Source organism: Rattus norvegicus, chromosome 11 (assembly GCF_021556685.1).
Source record: "Rattus norvegicus strain SHRSP/BbbUtx chromosome 11, alternate assembly SHRSP_T2T, whole genome shotgun sequence".
Taxonomy (NCBI): Eukaryota; Metazoa; Chordata; class Mammalia; order Rodentia; family Muridae; genus Rattus; species Rattus norvegicus.
The window spans coordinates 47,135,737-47,154,470 of record NC_141544.1 but is presented as its reverse complement, the minus strand read 5'-3'; the positions used below and the strand labels follow the sequence as shown (position 1 = coordinate 47,154,470).

Below are 18,734 nucleotides of genomic sequence, written 5' to 3'. Positions count from 1 at the left end.
AGGGAAAAATAACTGTAGTATCATGTTGGGTAACGAAGCAGACATTTGCCCTGTTTACTAGGCTGCCTCTCCTCACTTACACCTCTGTCCTAAGTTTGATTTAAGGCTTACTTAGAACCTTTGTTTTTCTTTCAAATAAAACACTTACCTGATTTGGAGTAAGAGCTGCGTGGTTCTCACCTGCCCCCTTACAGGTTTTTATACTCGGGCACACCTCAGGGACACAGGTCTGTTTCTGCAGGAAGGGTGTTCCGTCACTCGGAGAGCCCAAAGCCACATATTTTTTGCGTTGCACAAGAAGTCATTCATCATTTTCAGTATTTGTTTGGCTCTCCCTGAAGAGTATTCAAATTAGCAAGGAGAATGGCGAGGTCACTAACTGGGCTAACAGAGGGACATTTCCTAGGATGTGGGAAGGTTGCAGGGAGCAGGAAGAGAGGCTGGGAGCACAATGAGGTGTAGTCCTGCCTGTGGGTTCCAGAGGTCACCTGGGTAGTAACGGGTTCTCACAGTTTGGAGTTGGAGAGTGTGTGTGCAGCATTTACATGAGGCCGAAAGTGCATGGTGGGGTGGGTGGTCATGTTAACAGCCTGGAAACCTTGAGCTACAACCTCTCTCATGTCCTTTTGACAGTCTGGGGTACAAAGTCAATCTCTGACCTACTCCACTGTTTATAAGATGAGAGGGCTTCATCATATATGTGGCTTTAAAAAATGTCTAATATTACAATTCTTTCTTTTATTCTTCTCTCATATATTACACCCTGACTACAGTTTCCACTCCCACCACGCCCACCCCCAGTCTCTTCCTCCTCACCTCTGCCTCCCCTCAGAAAAGATCAGATCTCCCAGAGACATCAACCAAGCACTGCATTATAAGCTACAGCAAGACCCAGCATATCCCATCACTTCTAAGCTGGACAAGGCAGCCCCGTAGGAGGAAAGCCTCCACTAGCACTGTTAGAAGCTTACTTTTTAAGCAATAAAGTCCTAAAGTCCTTCTCAAACTAGGTAGCTACAGGAATCTGCATACAAATGGCCTCAGGGGCTTTCTCAGCCTTAGGGCTTGAGTGGAGGCTGGACCGGAAGGTACCTGAAGTCTTTCAAGATGGCTTACTCACTTGCTGGCTGACTTCTTTTATTTCATGCCCTGCTCAGAAAAGAATTTAAGGCCACAGAGGTCTCACAGTCTCTCTTTTAAGTCCTTTGTGCCTCCCGGAGGTGCTGTTCAGTCATAATGTAACACGCTCTGCCTTGTGGCTGTTCCACACCATGGGAATTCACAACACATGGTGTCACTGAAGTTCTCGACTTTTCCAGAGTTGCCCTAGTAATGGATGGCTAGAATTCCCTTCTGGCACCCAGGGAAATCTGTGTGGGTCCCCTGTCCCTCTCATACTAAGGGACTGGGGAGCAATTGTCTACGTAAGTATTTAAATGCTTCCCTTTGCGGTTAAGTGACACCCAAAAAGGAACTGTGTCCTGGGGTCACTTCCAAGCCAAACAGCCAGACTTTGGGGCAGCTAGGATGGCCCAGCATGGTAGTACACACCTGACATCCCAGCTTTTGGGAGGCAGAGGCAGGACGATTAGGAGTCCAAGGTTGTACTCAGCTGTGTAGTGGCTTCTGAGACCAGTTTGGGATATGTGAAATCCTGTGTGAATACATGACCAACAGCTACGTGAGCTGAGGAGTAAGCGATGCTGCAGTAAGCATCTGCTGCCTTGGGAGCCGCCCCTCGGCTCACAGGCCCACCCGAAGGCTTGGGGGGGGGTGGAGGGAAGGGAAGCTCAGCGGGGGTGGGGGGGCTATCTCAAGTGAGGTCCCTCCCAGCTTGTTTGGCTGGTCGGCATGTAATACCCCCCTAAGTGAGGGCCCTTAGGCTTGGAAGGGGTGCAGAGTAGGAGGTGGAAGCTTATGCAAGTTCTGCCTTCCCCCCTCTCCAGAGTTTTTAATCTTCTCTCCTCATTTTAGTGTCCTCTCCTCTTTTGAAAAGAATCTGTGGAGCTTTGCCATTTCAAAAGGAACCAAACAAGATATAATTTGAGTCTTAGCATTCTGTGATGTCTGCAGAGGAGACTTAAAAAGCTTGGGTGTTGGGAGCCGTGATTGTGAATCTTAGGCGAGAATCTGCGCTCCTCCAGGAGGTCCGTAGAGCCCTTGCACGGCCCTTATTTCGGGCTCTTCTTCCCTCCCTTTTGTGCCTGCCAACTGATCAGTATCTGCAGGGGTCTCTGTGGAATCAGGGCCTTCTGGAGATCACAACACCATCTACCTGGTATTATGGGTACCCAGAACACAGATGTGAAACCGACAGCCCTCTCCAGCATGGCTGGGCATTGTGTGCTGGACTTGGCATCTCCCGTGCCCCACACCAGGTGACAGTGTTTGCCAGACCCCATCCTCTCTCAGATCTGAAAGTCAGACTGCGCCCCAAAGCATCTGAGCAGCCACAGCAAGTCTCTCCTGTCACAGGCTCAGGTACCAGTTACTGAGCTCTTGCCAGCTCCATCTCTCTGAAGGAATGGGTCTTTGTAGACTCATCCATCCCACCGTGGAAATCAAAAGAACACTTGGCCCTGCCCCAGGTGGTTGATGTGCCTTTATTGGTTTAAGGCTAAGGTTGACTACCATCATGGCCTTTCTATCCTGCAGTCTGTTTTCTGAGCCTCTCCATCTTACCGGTGAGACAGGCTACTTGTTCCTCCGTGCCACTGTCGTGATGCAGACACCAACCCTGATGAGCCATTTCTGAGACCTATTTTAGGTGACCGTAGCCGCACCCAGGGCCTTGTCCTAGGTGACAGCCCTTGTCCTGACTAGTAGCACTCTCTAGGTGTCCTTAAGTGGCAGTTAGTGTAGGACATTTCTAGTTAATACAACTTCCTGTGAGAGGGGAGGCTGCCTTTCTTTTTACCTTCTCTTCTGTCTTGTTCACGGTAACCCCTCAAAGGGTCAGCCACAGTGAGTGCAATTATGTAGGTCTCGAGGTCTAATGCTTTGTGAACTTGAAAACAAAACTGTAATAATGATTAGATTTTAAAAAATAAACAGTACCAGAGACCTGTGGGGTAGTATGAAAATGTCTAATGCATGTATAATCAGAGGTCCAGAAGGACAAGAGAGAGGAAAAATATTTGAAGAAATAACAGCCAGATGTTCCCCCAGTTTGACAAAAGACATAAATTTACAAGTTCAAGACATTTGCAAACTGAAGCGAAATAAGTACAACGCAGTGCACCTAGGCCCCCGTTCTCAGCGCCAAAGCCCCATATCACAAGAACCGTGTCAGTCAGTCCGAGGAACTGGCACTTCTTATTCAGAAGAACAGAGTGGTCATTTCAGAAGCCACAGAGTTAGAGACTAGTTACAGAGTCAGAACTGTGCTTTTAAAGGACTCAAAGAAAATAAACTGTCAATCCTGACTGTACACAGAACAGCATCCTTGCACAGCAAAGACCAGTGTTTTCAGATGAACAGCTGACCATGGTGCAGGCGCCCTGGAAGGACAGGAGAGAGCCAGTTCCTGAGAGTGCAGAGGACTAGTGCATGCCAGCCAGCGAGAAAGCAAGTGGTGGGGCAGCAGGTGGAAGAAGAGGCTCCTGTGTGAACACCCGGGCCCCAGCGCTGGTGCACACTGTCCTGGGTGCTGAATACCCACGGGAGGGCTAGTCAGAAGGGGTGGGCCACTGGGGATGGGCCTTGAGGTTTGATAACTTGGCCCACTGAATCACACTTTGTGCTTGCTGACTACTGACACGGTGTGACCAGCTGCCTCACACTCCTGCTGTTACCCCCGTACTCCCCAATGAGGGCTGAACCCCAAGCTGTGGCCAAAATCGACCCTTCTTCCTTTAACCGTTTTTGCAATATTTACTCTTGTCATAGCAGCGAAGAAAGCACCTAATCCACAAGGCGACCGAGAGAATCTGAGTGAACTCTGACAGCCCCTCTCTACCCGATTTATTAACTGTGTTGTGGGCATCTGCCCGTAGCAGAGTTTTAGCTGCCATCTTGGGTGGCCTGCATGTAGATGCGGTCAGTGCCTTATGGCGCTCTGGCCTCCTGAACAGTGAAGGGGGAGGTCAGCCATTGCTGCATAGCACAGCGGCCATGCTAAGAGAAGGCGCGAGTTTGGAATGGAGGTCTTAATCCCTAGGGTAGCCACAGAAGCATAAGACAAAGGAATCAGTTGAAAACCAAGCTGAGGGTCTGGAGACAGCACAGCAGTTAAGAGCGCTGGCTGCTCCTTCTGAGGATCTGGGCTCCGTTTCCAGCATCCAGGTGGTAACTCATAGCCATCTTTAACTCCAGTTCTAGGGATAGCATGCCCTCTTCTGACCCTTGTGGGTACCAGGCATGTACGTGGTTTTCGTTCCTTTGGAAGCTCTTGTCACTGGGTCAGTGACCAGAACTCCATTATTTTCCTACATAGAACCCACTTTGGGATACTATATAGGGGTAAACTGTAGCATATACTTCCAATGGAGCTATAAACGGAAAACCAACTGGGCTGTTGGCTGTGGAGCAGGGAAGGGAGTGGTGGTCAGCGGGAAGGGCACAAGCCATCTGCTGAGGTTTGCAGGTTCTGCCGACCTTGGATGCTCATCTGTTCAAGTCCAACAGACCCCGGAACACCACAGCCAGCCAATTTCACATACAAACTAAAATGTCAGGCTGTGGTGGGTAAACCAAGGCATGTAATGACATGGGCACTGACCTGACATCCTGTCTGTGGTTGTGTTGAAATGGGGGAGGAAGAACGTAAGGATGGATGACTGGACGGATTCATGGTTGGTGTGCAATATTATACACGGTAGGATCGAGATGGCTGATGCAGGAGTAGGGGGGTGTTCATGCTAAACCCAACCTTCTTAAAACGTGTAAATATTTTTATAATGAGCAAATCACCACGGAGTTTTTTTTTTTTTTTTTAAGTAGCAGTGATACTCTATTTAAACCAGGTTAAAATTAAAAAATAATTTTTGGAGAGATGGATGTTTACGTGTATACATGTGTAGTATGTGTCCTGTCCTCCCTCCTTCCCTCCCTCCCTCTTCCCTCCTCCTCCCCCTCCTCTCTCTCGTGTAAGGTTCAACCCCCTGTCGTTCCTCGAAGAACACTGTACGTCCTATGAAAAGCACAAAGCCAAGCCAAGGTGTTGCTTTTGGTGACTTCCTCAGGTCTTAGGTGCCCTAAGTACTCGAGTTTAAAACAAAAACCTCAGTCTGTATTCTCACCCTCTGAAAACCCAGGGGTCTAATTTCTCTTTATTTATGCCCCTAGTGAAAATATTTTAAAAATCTAAATTTGTATGCACATAAAGTTTTCATTTCTCACACCTCGTATCACGCAGCCTCCTGTCATGGCCTTTAAAAGTGTGTGCGGAATATGAGGCTCCCCGCTGGGCACCTGGCTGGTCTCAGGGTCGCCATAAACTCTTCTACCCCGTGTTAAAAAAAGAAAAGATACAATTAGCAGTGTTCTCATTATTGAAAATATTCTCATTAATGTATATTCTGATGTAATTTTATTCCATAATCCCTCAAAAGAGCCTCTGGAGGGAAGTGGGGTGTGGCCCTGGGCAGGGTTGGTGCCAAGTTTCCCTCCCCCCATGCTTTCCCTAGCCTTTCTGCCCTTGAGCTTCAAACTGTCACCCGGACCCAGGAAGTCAGGGGCCTCTGACCTTGACTGTGTTAAAGCGACTTCCTCTGTGCTCCAGACCCTTGTGAAGGGGATTCCTTAGGCCTCTGATGAGTGAAACCAGTGCCTGAGGACAGAAGGACAGGCAGAGGAGCCGACTCTTCCTGTTCATGTTGTTTCTAAATCAATAGTGCAAGGATGGTCGATGTGTTTAGCATGGGAGAAAGGAGAGTGGAAGGGTGGCCCAGTGGGTAACGTGCTTGCTGTGTGAAAGAGAGGCAGTGTTCAGATCCACAGCCCCTGTGTAAAAAGCCAGGCGGCCGGGGAGGCGGGGACAGGAGGGTCATTGGCTTGTTGGTTAGCCTGGCTGAATCCCTGAGACCCAAGGGAAAATCAAAACAGAACAGAACACAGCACAGAGCCATTGAGGAAGACACTGGACATCTACATAAGCCTGTTCGTGTTCTACATTTTCTCTCTCTCCTCCTCTCCTCTCTCTCTCCCCCTCTCTCTCTCTCTCTCTCTCTCTCTCTCTCTCTCTCTCACACACACACACACACACACACACACACACACACATAGTGAAAACACACAGGACTGAAGAATTGTAACTCAGTAATGGCAGCCAGGAGGTGACAGGATCCACCCGGCCTGTTGGGTGAGTTCTTTCTGTGTCCAGACGTGCCCCTGACTGCCTCCCACAACTTTCTGTAGTAGCAAGAAACTTAAGCATAGGTGAGGGAGGTGATCCTTCTGCAAGGAGCCCCCTACCAGGGCAGCAGGCCCTGCTCCCAGTAGTAGTCCTGGGGCCAGAAGCCAAAGCAGCCCGGCCTCCTGCCGACAGTCCTTCAGTATCCATTTCTGACTTCTCTTAAGTAAAAACACACATGCTCCAGTGTGGAGTTAATTTTAAAGTCGTGATAAAACAACCTTTTGGATTCTTTGCAGTCCAAGGGCACTGTAACTAGGGCCCCAGGGTGCTGTTCCAAATGCAGTTTTCTCCGATTCCTTTGCCTGCTCTGCTCCCCAGAGAGTCCAGGGCAGCGGCGTTGGCCGTGGCAACTTAGGCTCTTCTGTGAAAGGCTCCAAGGTCTAGGAGGCTCGCGTGGGACTCTCAGGCGGGTCCAAAAGTCTGAGAGGCGGGTTTGAACCCACTTGCTATACACATGAGATGAGAGATGCTCGCGCAGTTACAGAGAAGGATTGCTGGAGCAGCGATACAGGGACTGAAAGGGGTTTTTACACAGCGGAACTCACAGGCCAAGTCTTCTGCACGTCCATGCCTCATGGGACTTCCTGAAATTCGAAGACATTTTGAAAATGAAAAACGCAGGGGTAGGGGTCATCTTAGGACTGATGCACCTAGATTTGAAGGTGAAAATCTTTTTTAACATTGTTATTATAATGTGGGTGGGTGGGAGTGTGTTCCATGCTGCCAGCGTGAAGGTGAGAGGGCTTTGTATACTGGTTCTCTCCTATCTTGACATGGCTTCCAGGGATTCAAACTCAGGTGACCACACTTTACCCACGGCACCATCCCACTGGCCCAGAAATCTTTGTCATGTCTGAGAGAATATTTACCTATTCTTTTAATGAGATGATTCATTAAAGAAAGAAAAGAAAGAAGGGCTGGAGAGATGGCCCAGCAGTTAAGAGCATTGGCTGCTCTTCCAGAGGACCTGAGTTCAATTCCCAGCACCCACATGGTGGCTCACAACCATTTGTAATGGGACCCAATGCCCTCTTCCGGTGTGTCTGAAGACAACTACAGTGTACTCATATATATAAAACAAATTTAGAAATTATTTTAAAAAAGTTTGTCTTTAACATCTCAGAGCCTGGTATGCAGCTCAGGCAGAGCCCTCACTCACATTGTTTGTGTAGGCTGTGTTCGATCCCAGCATCACAGAGGGAATGGGATCTGGAGTCCTGCCCTCCTGGCCATGGTGCTCCATGGAGCCATCTGTGGACCCAAGCTGAGTGTTGCTGGATATTTCATCCCACTGTGAACCCGGAGCTTGTGTTGTGGGTGGCTCAGCCCTTAGCACACACCTTGAATCCCTCTGGCTGGAATACAGACACACCCTTAGTACACACCTTTAATCCCACACAATGAAGGTAAAGTTAGTTTGTAGAAGTTGCCATGTTTGAAAGTGACTTCTGAGTGGCAGACAAAGTGATGAATCAGAGAAAGATTTGATACAACAGGATAGGCCCAACTCTCATGAGAAGAGAGGGGAAAAGGAAGCTACTTGAGGGGCAGCGCAGAGAGGAAGGAGAAGGCCATTTTCCTGGGAGAGTCTACAGAGACTGGTTCAAGAGAGAACAGCTAGACACAGGTGAAGACAGAATGAGCCAGAGAATGAGGAGCCAGAAGATTAGAACAGATTGACGAAGTTTGTTTGAGCCCAAGCTATGCGCACTTCAGGGGAAGCCCAGAGAAGTCATTTTGAATCAGTGTGGAGAGGAGTTTGAGTCAGAACAGCTGAGTTGAACCAGCCAGCCAGAGCTCAGAAAGAACAAGTAAGGGTGAGCTTATTCAGCAGTGAGTCTCAGAAGCTGAAAACATTCTAGACCTAGACTAGATTGTACAGAGACTAGAAGCGTCTAGGACCAGGCCTAGGTTAGCCGACTGAGGCAGTGAGCCTTGGGAGAGGACACTTGGATCAGGAGGATAAAAGATACATTTACAGCTGAGAGTGAGTCCCAGTCATCACAGTTCTAGGCAACCCATAGGTCAGATGGAAAGAGCACCGGCTGGTTTTTAGCCAGTGGCACAGTCCACTGGCTCTATCTGGGCCCAGCCAGTAAGAGGTCAGAGCACTGTCTTTGTGGAATTCTGTTTCCTGGGATGGCGGTGGGGTACAGGCTTGGGTGGACTGCTGCCTCTTCCTCGTCTTCTGTGGCCGCAGCCATGTTGTAGTGCACAGCTCCTTCTTCTAATGCTGCAAACCGAGCCACAAGCACAGCCCATCCTTGGCGAGGCCTTTTGTAAGAAGTCTCCAGCTTCTCTGTCATAACCAGTGCTACAACACCTACGGGCTTCATTCCTTGGGCACGGGTGTGATGATCTCCTCCTGTAGGACCCATCTACTGGGGATGTGCCTCTGCAGCCGGGAGCTGTCCTCGAACTGCTCCCAAACTGAGACGAGTGCTAGGTTGTACTTTAGCCCTTATGATGGGAGGAAGAACCTTCACCCTGCAAAGGCCCATGGCGGATTTCGTGTTTTAATGATGACCACAGGAAGGGTAACCATCCCCTTCCCCCACTTTCTAAAAACAAAAACATGAACACTAGTATGAAGCCCTTGGGGAGATAGTTATTACTGAACAGATTCATTAGAGCAGAAACTTAAACTAGTTGTTTTATAGCCAGCTTCGACTACTAATTTATTTCTACTTAGCCCTCATTTAGTATCAATTTCCAGTCTGTAGTTGAAGATGATAAAGATGAAACTGAACTATTTGAAGGAAATGAAAGTTACCTTTTGATTTAGAAGCAGCGTCCCTGGAGCCAGACTGCTTTGAGGAGTTTACGGTCGGAGGAATGCGATCCGGGTGTTTTAGCTGTGGATCTGCTCAGGCGTGGAAGGTCATCTAAATCAGAGGGACCTACTTTTCCTAGGCAGGATTTTTGGGAGAGAGTGGACCAGCTTACATGTGAACTTCTGTCTACACATAGTCATCCTCGCCAACTTGCAGACACTCTCTCACAGCAGCATCCCGTGAAGCATGACCACAGGCTTCTCGCTGGCTTCAGGGCAGTGTTTGCAATCATGTACGGGGCTGGAGGGATGACCTGGCTGGTGGGACAACTATTGCTTAATCATGGGGAACAGAACTGGGGTTCAGATGCCAGCACCCGCACTTGGGTAGTTCACAAACTTCTCCAAGGGATTTGGTGCCTTATCCTGGCCTCTGTGGGCATCTACATACACAAGTGGGTATAGTCATACACACACACACACACACACACACACACACACACACACACCCCACATATGAATAAATCTAATAAAGATGTATAATCACATGCATGCATTAAAATGTTTTTTTTTTTACTTGCATATATCTTCCTTCTGGGTCTAAATTTCATTTTTGGAAAACAAAAGCAAAAACAATCCCTTCAACTGTATGTTGTTCAGTATTCCTCCTGCTGCCTGCTCTCCAGGATCTGAATCAGGTTAGTACTCCATGGTCCCAACCAAACTAACCTCACCCAGACTGAAAGGTTACGAAGTTTACAGAGCTCCAGCTCCCCAAAGCAGGGCAGCCCTGTGCAGTCAGGGAGCCGAGAGCCGTAGTTCTTCCCCTCCCCAAAGAGAGCAGTTGGAAGCGTCATTGAATGGGACTATGAAAAGGCTGAGTATTATTTTACAATAATTTTAGACTTTCATGACTGAAATTAAACACAGCAGTTTTAAAGGCATATTTTTACTTGAACTTTTACAAGCTTAGGCCGTGTTTTTATTAAAAATCGGACTCAGCACCTTATATGGAGTACAATACCAGATGTGAGGAGGCATGAAGGGGTTTGCCGGGCCACCTGCTCACCACGTATTAAAAACTTGTGTGGTAGCTGATGTCATATGAAGTACTTATGGTGGGGAATAATTTGGAGTTATTAGACCATATCAGAGCACTAAGGGTCACTGCTGGTGGAATGTTCAGAATTCTCTATCACATTTTACCATTTGTTTGGGAAAACCATGGTTGGGATGATGACCCTTCTGCTTAAAAACGAGGAAGGGGGGGCAACAGGAATGAAAAATGAATCAGAGATAGCAGGAAAGAGATGGCGTTCTCTAATGGGATGGACTTCATGCAGGGCAAGCTGCATCACTGATTCACAGAGCTTCCTGCAGAATTTCCTGTCCCTGTCCTCTCTCTCCACCTCAGTTCTTTTCTGTCCCCTTAGCCTTGCTCAGCCTGCTAGGAACAGCTTTGGTTTCAGGGTCAGCCCACCGTGGTAGACCAGATGTCTGCAGCTTGCCTCGTATCTTAGAATTGGGAGTGGGAAGTTCGACATTTCGGCTTCCACTCCGAATGTCCCTGAAACGTCCACACACATGCAGTGTACTTGATCCCCACAGCTCCCCATTCACCCCGCATCAGTGCCCTTTTTACCCATTCCTAATCTCACAGTACCTGGCTTCTCCGAATGGAGCAACCTCTAGGTGTCCCAAAGAAAAGGCTGTGGGAGGTGACCCTGAGTGGCAATTCCTTTTGCTCCTCAGATAGGGTCTCCTTTTGCTTCTAGGACAAAATGAAGGAGGATCTAGATAATCTGTGGATCCTGACAGATCATTTAGAAAGACTCAAGTGACAGATGAGGGTACAGTTTAGGAAGGTAAGTTGGAAAGAGTTAAAAGAATTGAGAAGCAGTTGTGTGTTTCCCCACAAAGGCACGGTTGACTAGTGATTTGCATCCAACAAAATGAAAGCAGGAATGGGACAGTAGTGATGATGTCTGTCTCTGGCAACAGATATCATTCCTCCACAGCCATTATTATTTAAAGGCCCTTTTGTCTAATTAAGAAATATATACCAGGCTAGAAAGATGACCCAGCAGGGACACACAAGTCAGCAGCAGCTGGAGGCAGGGCCCACGTTAGGCCTGGGAGGACACTGTGACTCATGTAATGTTCACCTCCACGGAGGAATTCCTAACAGTTAGGAAGTAGTGGTGCAGCATGGCGTGGTGGGAAGAGTGGGCCTTTCCCAGAGTCCGTGCTAAACTGCCTTCCATTCAACAAGATAACAGGCTCTCCTCCAATCCCTTATCATCTCAGACCCTTTGGATATGGTTTGGGTATGATCTGAGTCTGTCTTCCAAGGGCTCAGGAGCTGGGAGCTTGGTCCTCATTGAGGGATGTTAGGAGGTGGTGGGACCTTTCAAAGGGTATGTGGGGTGAGTGGGGTGAGTGGGGTGAGCAGGAGTTTGCTACCCACTCCTCTGAATGGCGGTGTCTTCCCCATGATCTTGGTGTATGAGACACAGATTCCCACCCTGGTCCATTCACCTTGAGGCCCTCACTAGGCCAAGTGGCCTGTCCTTGAACTTCAGAACTGTGAACCACATAGCTCTTCGAAACCCATCAACAACCACAACAATAAGAACCCTCAACTCGGCCTCAGGTATTTTTTTTTTTTTAACAAAGTTTATTTAAGCAACAAGACACTTGACTTGAAGAGGAAATATCTAGGATCATTTTGTTCAAGAGTAATTTATCCCCCAACTTAAAGACAGATTATCCTACACATAACAGCTTAGTACAAAATAGTTATAAAATTGTCCTTGGTTTTGCAACGATCAATTAAAAGCATTAACATTCTCCAGTCAAACAAGGTATGCAAGGCTTTTGTGTTGTTGGGTCCTTTTGTTAAGGCAATGAGAGCCAAGTAACTCAGTGGAATATAAAGGTAAGAGCTGAATGAGATGCCACTGGTGGGGAAGGGGGATGTTCTCACAGGACCGGGACTGTCCCCAGAACATCTCCATCTGATGTAACTCAAACAGAACGTTGGCCATTTAGTTTAAAAAAGGAGAAAAAAAAGGGCAATATGCCTGTGTGTGCACCAGTTACTTTATGTGCAATAAAGAAATGCGGACAGGGAGATGAAAAGAGAGAGGAAACTTTACTAACAAAGGAACAGATGACTACAGCTTTAGAAGGGCAGGAGCTGGGGAAATAGCTGTAGGTAGCATTTACTAATCCCTCTACCCCCCAAAAGCAGCTACACCTCGTCTAAATGGCAGAGGATGGAGTTGAGCGCTAACAAGCTACCAGGCTAACAGATCTGTTAACACACACACACACACACACACACACACACACACACACACACACACACACACACACAAAGATCCAACCTCTTTAGTCATTAGAGAAGTTAAAATAAAAGCTCATGCTCACTGAAATGGCTGTAAGAAGAGACAGAAGCCAGGCTAATCCCAGCACTTAAGATGCCAAAGCAAGGAGGTGGGAAACTTTAACCCTTTCCACGCTGTTGCAATGGAAAATGGTGCTGCCTCTTTGGCAACCAGCCTGGCAGTGCCTCGGCTGACTAGGCATAGAGATAACCCTTCAGTTTTACTTCTGGCATTGGGGAGCAGCTGCATAAAAACCTGTACATGTATGTATGGGGTGCTGCTATGTACATTAGCTCTGAAACAACCACCCCCATCAGCAGATAAACGGATACGTAAAATCCACTCTGTCCATACCAAGGAACATTGGCCAGGGAAGGAACAAAGTGCTGATAGATGCCACACCGGGTGATCCTTAAACATATGGTGCTAAGCGAGAGAAGCCAGAGGCAAAAAGGATACACAGTGTGTGATTTCGTTTATGTGGGATGCCCAGAATAGACAAATCTCACAGAGATAAGAGTGGGCTGATGGTCGTGAGTTAGAAAGACGCTCAGTGGTTAAGAGCAGTTGTTGTTCCTGCAGAGGGACGTGGGTTCAGTTCCCAGCACACACGTGGTGGTTGTCAACCATCCACAACTCCAGTTCCAGGGGATCTGAGCTCAGTGGTTACCAAGCATCTGTGGTACACAGACGTATACATGCCTGCAAAACAGTCACACACGTAAAAATACATACATCTAAAAATGTTTACAAAACAAAAATAAAGTGCACCAAGGTTGCCAGCCTGGACGGAGTGGGTGCTGCAGGGCTGGGGTTTCCTCTGTGGACAGCAGAGATGTTGAGGGCTGAGCAGCTCGGCCAATCGGCTGCAACTGCTGAACCTTGGACTTTTAGAGGATGAAGTCGTGGTCTTTCCACACCTCAGTAAAGTTGTCATTTTAAAATTGCTGATAGAAACTTAGCTGGCGTCAGAAATCATGTGAAAGGGAGGCGTGTATGTGCATGTGCGCATGTGTGTGCCTATGTGTGTATGCCCATGCAAAGGACATAGGGTGACTTCCTCTAGCCGTCCCTCTTGGCCTTACTGCCTCCAGGCTTCTCATTTCTCTTTGTTGTAGTTACTGAACCAGATGCTCGCTCTCTCTATTTCAGTTCAGCTGGCTAGTCTGGGGCTCTCAGGGTTCACCTGTATATACATACCCTGAAATGCTGGGATACAGACACACATGCATACCTGTCTCTAACATGCATGCTGGAGACTGGAACTCAGTCCCTCATGTTTGCTGGGCACACACTCTTATCCATTTCCCCACCTCACACCCCCCAGGAAATATTCTTTAAGGTTAAAATGAGAGCCAGGTTTGCCAGTGCATACCCTGGTCACAGCACGTGGTACGTGGAGGCAGGAAGATCAGGAATTCAGGTTTATGCTGGGGCTAACAGCAAGTTTGAGGCTGGCACGGATAACAGCTGTTTTATTAAAAACAGCAATGACAGAATATATGAACCGTCTTCTGGTGACATCGTATTCCCACAGCTGACAGTAGCTGAGGTTGTTCAGGTATGTTGTGACTGGGCAGGGAAGATGGCGGAGGTAGGGAGGGAGGGAGGAGGACGAGGCTGGGGAGTCTGTGGCTCACGTTCCCTCTGGGTGTCTTGATCTGGGCCATGGGACACATGTGTACTCCTCAGGATGGCGGTGTTTCTCCCTTTGTCTCCGAGTGAGTGCCTCCAGCCCTGAGCACAGACCTGGTCAGCATTCCCACAAATGTCTGTGGAAATAAAGTGAAGTAATTTTTCTGTCAACACACCCACCACTGGGAAAGGGGAAACATGGAGAAAGTGAACAGGCTGCCCTGAACTTGTTCTCACTTGTTTTATGGAAGCACTCCGTGAAAATAAACCCAGGTGGACGGTAATTGATCGAGTGATAATTTCTAAGCAGCAGCCTGTTAACCAGGGCAGTGGCTCCTGTTGCCGAGAAGTTACCCCACTCTGAGCCGCCTCGGCTGTTTTCGCTCTGGGACTCACTTATCACTCTGCTGATATGCTGTGTCGTCTACATTGGACTCGCTTTAGAAGGTTCAGTATTCTCGTTTCCACTGAGTTTCTGAGAGAAGTAATCAGTTTGCTTTTTTATTTATTGCCTCTTCTCCCTCATGTTCTCCTCATTCCAGGGTTAAGTTAAAGGTGTCACAACATTCGTATGACAACAGAAACGTAGAGTTCAGATGCCTTCTCACGGTGCAGGACTTGGGCTTGGGCCTCATGTAACAAAGCACTTGTTCTGCCCTGTTCTCACCGCCCCGTTCATCCAAACTGGGTTCTGTGTAGACAGTTTGAGGGATTACTGTGGCTTCTCAGGGGTGTGGCCTTCTGGAAGGTATGGCTGGACATCCTGACTAAATGATCTCGGTGCATTAGGTGACCATAGAGAAGTAGCAGCGTTGTCTCTCGGTTTAGGTTCCTCACCTGATAAAAGACAGGAATAATATTGGACACTCAGAGAGAAGGCGTGAGCTCTAACACCACATGTGACTCACCGGGAATGGGTCAAATGCTCAGCCAAGGTTCCCTATGTGCCCTGTGTACAAGATGCATGTGCACACACATGCTGTCCTGTCCCATCTAACATATGACCTGCCCCTGAGTTGGTGTGTGAATGTCAGTAGTGTGCGCAACTGATCGTGCAAGGAGCTACTCCAGGTCAGAGGTCAGGGCCAGCCCTGTCCTCAGCTTCCCCTGGTCTCTGGGCGTAATTGCTGGATTTTTCCTCCTGGCCGTTCTCTTGTGCTTCATGGCCTGCTGGACCAGGGTGGTTGGTGGATGCTTTGCAGGGTTACTGGGAAGGGTAGGTTATAATACCCACCTCTGTACTACTGCCCTGTCTTGTTGGACATCCTTGTGGCTATGGCTCAGGCAATCATGTACTTGCTACCGTGTAAGTCTGCAGGCTTCAGTTCAGCTCTAGAACTCCTGTAGTAAGTCAAGTGTGGTGACACACGTTTGTCACCGAGCCTGGAAGATCCCTGTGACTGAATGGACTCCATCCAAGCTTGATAAAGTGAGTTCCAAGTCAATGAGAGATGCCTCACAAAAGCAGGTGGACAACACCTGAGGAAGGACTCCTACATACATGTCAGTGCGGCGTCATTCTAAGTGCCCACTGCACCGTTAACGTATTAATAAATACAAGGCAATCAAAGAATTACACCACCTGGAAAAGCGTGTGTGTGTGTGTGTGTGTGTGTGTGTGTGTGTACATGAGTTTATATGCAAGTGTGCATGAGCATAAGTGTGTGTGTGTGCATTATGCATGAGTATATATGGTGTGACTATATGGATGTCCATATCTGGGGTGTGTGATCTCACATGTGTGAGATTTTCCATGCTCATAAATCTCTGTTCTTTTGCACTGTGTTTCTGACTTTGGAATACATTAGCTATTTCATGCACTGGCTTGTGCCCACCTCATAACCAGAGGTGAGAGAACACAGTCCCTAGATGTGGTTTTCCCTTAACTAGGTGATTATTGGTGTTGGGTGCTATTGGGGGATGCTGGGACATTCGTGGGCATTTCTTCCTGCTGTTTTCATGGCTCTGTGGGCTGTGTTACATGGCCTGATGCCGCACTTCCTAGAAAGGCCCATTCGGTGTGCTGACTGGGTCTGCAGGGACTGCTGTCGGTGTGGTATGCATTGTATCTTTCTGACCCATAAAAGCCCCGGTTTTTATTTGAAATCTGAGACTGTCTATTTTGGAAAGTGTCACCTTGTGTTTATTGCAATTGTGTGTCCTTTCAGAACTTGGCCTCCCCACCCTGCTCAGCAGAGTTGCTGTGGAGCTCCACAGCAGTTTTAATGCTGCAGGCACCCCGCCAGTGTGTCCCCCACCTTCTCCTGGGTTTCCAACAAGTTAGACCCATTACATTTTACAAACAGCCTCTTTGAGATGTAATTCACACCTTATGCCATTTGGACATTTAAAGTATGCATGCAGTTTAATCCAGTGGCTTTCAGCATGCCCTCACTACAGTCGGCCTTTACCCTCCCCAAGGAAGCCCTGTGCCCGTAAACAGCCACTTTTCGAACCCTCCGATACCTCCCCAGGCTGGGCATTCACCACTGAGTGTGCTTGATTCTCCTGTCCTTGGGGTTGGAAACAACTAGAGTTACATTAACTGTCAGCTGCCTGTGTCAGTCTTGTTACTTCATGAGTGTGTGCATGTGTGTGAGTGTGCATGAGTGTGCATGAGTGTGTGAGTGTGCAGAAGTGAGTGTGCATGAGTGTGTTAGTGTGTAAGGCTGGAGATCAGAACCAGAGCATGCTCCTGTAAGCAAGTGCTTTGCCACTGTGCTGTAGACCCTATCCGCAATGAAAGTTCTTCCTAGACTGATTCCTGTTGTAACATACCCATTTCTCTTTCCGTAATAAATACTTTACATCACAGGCTTTAATATTCTGCAGTTAAATTTGTGGTTTATACAGCCTGTCTATCACTGTTTTAAAAATCAGTGCAATATTTAAGCTTCAAAAGAAATAAGATACTTTATTAAAATAAGGTAATAAAATAAGTATACGCTCATTTCTGGTCACGTGTGGAGGTGAAGTCCGGTAGTTAGGCGCCTGCGCCTCTGTGTGATAAAGAGGTTGTTTGGCAGTTTACCGTTTCACACGATGAGAATTTGACCCTGTGCTTTTCCCGGACTCTGCCCACTCACCCCGGTTTCCATGGAGGTAACGCCTTTGGTACATTTGGTGTAGTAAAACTGTACGAAAGGTACTTTTTGTTCTCATACAAAAATGCAAACAAGGTCTAAAATTGGACAGTTGCGGATAGATGCTCCGTCTTCTGCAAATGTTCAACAGAATCAGTTTCGTTTCATTGGATGAGACAAGACAACGGGAGCCCTTGGCCCCTCTGAACTCAATCACTGTAGTAACAAGCAAGAGAGCAAAGGGAGGAGTTCTGCTGCTGCCCCTGGGGTAAAAGACATCACCCCCTGGGGTAGGACAGCACCTCCTGGGGCAGGATGGCACCCTCTGGGGGGGGCAGGACGGCCTTGTGGAGGGCCTCCTCATGCAGGGCCAGGTCTGCTTTGTGACCTGGACACTGGATCTCAAGCTTCCCAGCCCGGCCTGTTCTCCAGTGGGGCTTTAAGGGCAGCTTCCCAGCCCAGCCTGCTCTCCAGTGGGGCTTTAAGGGCAGCTTCCCAGCCCGGCCTGCTCTCCAGTGGGGCTTTAAGGGCAGCTGCTTGGGATCTGCTACCAGGCGCTCAGAGCTGGTCCTCCGCAGGTCCGTGTTCTCACAGTGTAGCCTTCTCTCAGAGGAACCAGGGGACATTGGTTCCAGACAGAAATGGGGTGCCAAGACCTCAGTGCTCCTCAGCTTTGTCTTTGTGCACCCCAGAATAGTTCTGGAAAACCCTAAATCCCCTTGCGTGGACCTAAGGCAGCACTTACAGTTTTATCAAATATAAATGCTTCCAAAGAGTGCAACTCTGTATGGTGAATACTGACATGCGAGGGGAGCAGCTCAGCACCTTTCTGAAATGGCTGCTTTGGCTAGACCTGTCGTTTGCTGCAGTTTCCAGAAGCTTCTTAATCTTTTTCTTTTTTTCTTTTTTTTTTCTTTTTTTCGGAGCTGGGGACCGAACCCAGGGCCTTATGCTTGCTAGGCAAGCGCTCTACCACTGAGCTAAATCCCCAACCCCCAGAAGCTTCTTAATCGTTATGACTTTACACTGGTGTGTTGTCTCCTTGTTGGATTTCCAGTCTACTTCTCCGTAGATTATGTTAATGTGATCCCGTTTCAGGCTTGAAACTTCTTTTATTGGTCACCCACATTGTTCCTCTGTAGCAAAAACTCGTGTCAGCTCCTCCAGAATGGAAGGGGTTGATTTTTTTTTTTTAAAAAGCGGCTCCAATAACTTTTTTGAGATGTTTACGAGGAAAATGTCAGAGATTACCTCGCTCTCCCATCAGTATTTTTGCCAGCTTGTCAGCCGTAAACGTCAGGACCCCCTTCAGTTCTGATGTGTCCCCCCTGGAAACCACATGACCCGTGGGAGGGTTTCTTGGTAGTTATTAGGGTTGGTCACCTTGTCAACCCCTGAAGGGTTTTTAAAACTTTACTATGGCGTGTGAAAGTTACGTGGGTCGGTCTGAGATACTTAAAAATAGCTAAGAGGTGGGAATCTTTCATTTTAAAACATCG

The 18,734-nt window shown here is 48.0% G+C and overlaps 1 protein-coding gene across 14 annotated transcripts in view; it reads left to right on the top strand.

Moving 5' to 3' along the window:
- Hlcs (holocarboxylase synthetase) overlaps positions 1-18,734 on the top strand; it is a 179,839-nt gene that overhangs the window by 82,880 nt on the left and 78,225 nt on the right.